Raw genomic sequence first — 1,372 nt, forward strand, 5'->3', positions numbered from 1 at the left:
TGACTTCTTACTTTCCTCCTGTGTGTACCCATATCTATTCTGGCTTATAAGATATTGTTAGTGTCTCTTTAAATTGGCATGTGAGACAACACTAAGTAAGGGGCCATGGGAAGGTCTGTAAGCTTTCTGTTTATATTTAAAGAATGGGTGCTTTTAATAAAAAAAGGAAGGGAAAGTAGTTTAAGAAACTTGAGACACAACAGTACAAAAAAGAAAAAAAAATTAGAAGAAAAACTGGAAGAGAAATTCCAGAATAGAAGAGAAGAAGAGATGGAAGAAGAGGAGAGGGAAGTCTTCGTTTCTTCCTCTTCCATTCCCACTTTTCCTTCCTCTCCTTATTCTTCATTTTAAAAGCATGTCTTCCTGAGTCATGGAAACCATGTCTTGCCATTGCTTTTCTTCATTCTTCTTGAAACCAAGATGGTTGTTTGCCTTCACTATTCCTACTGGAAAAATATGCCACCCCTGACTGCTCTGGTGGTTAGATATTTTTCTTATTTCCAATCTAAATTCATTCAGACCCATTTGTTCTTGATCCTTTAGCTTAAATATCTCTTCTTCTTCCCGTGTGTTTACTCCCCTGATTTATTTATAGAGAGCAATCATATCCCTTCCCAGCCTTAATTTTGCTGAGTTAAAAAGTTAAACTCTTTTCGTCTTCCCTCACAAGATCAGCTCCACAACCTCCTAATCATGCAAGTAGTGCTTCTCTACATCCATTCCAGATGAATATATCTATCTTGAACATGGATGACCAGAGGTGTACATAATATTCAAAATGAGGATTTATCCATGCCTTGTATGAGGACATTGCTGCTTTCTTATCTCTATAGGAAATACCTCTCCTGATACATCATAGGATTGCATTTGCATTTTTCATACATTTATCACATTGATGGCTCACAGTCATCTTGTAATTGATCAAAACACATAGGTCTTCCTCTTTTTCTGTCATTTCTCAATAGGTTCCTACCTTATCTTGCTGCTAGTATCTAAGTGCATGACCTCAAACTATTAAATTTCATAGTTTCATAGTTTGTAGGGTCGGAAGGGACCTGAGCAGATCATCGAGTCCGACCCCCTGCCATGGCAGGAAAGAGTACTGGGGTCAAACAACCCCAGCAAGGTGTACATCTAGCCTCCTCTTCAAGACCTCCAGGGTAGGAGCCAGCACCACTTCTCTTGGAAGTTGGTTCCAGATCCTACCCACCCTGACCGAGAAGTAGCGTCTCCTGATATCTAGCCTAAATCTACCCTCTGCCAGCTTGTGACCGTTATTTCTAGTCACTCCTGGTAGTGCTCGGGGGAACAGGGACTCCCCCAGTGCCTGCTGGTCCCCCATGACTAGTTTGTAACAGGCCACTAGATCCCC

This window comes from Gavialis gangeticus, unplaced genomic scaffold, assembly GCF_001723915.1.
Source record: "Gavialis gangeticus isolate Ggan-Ray unplaced genomic scaffold, GavGan_comp1, whole genome shotgun sequence".
Lineage (NCBI taxonomy): Eukaryota > Metazoa > Chordata > Crocodylia > Gavialidae > Gavialis > Gavialis gangeticus.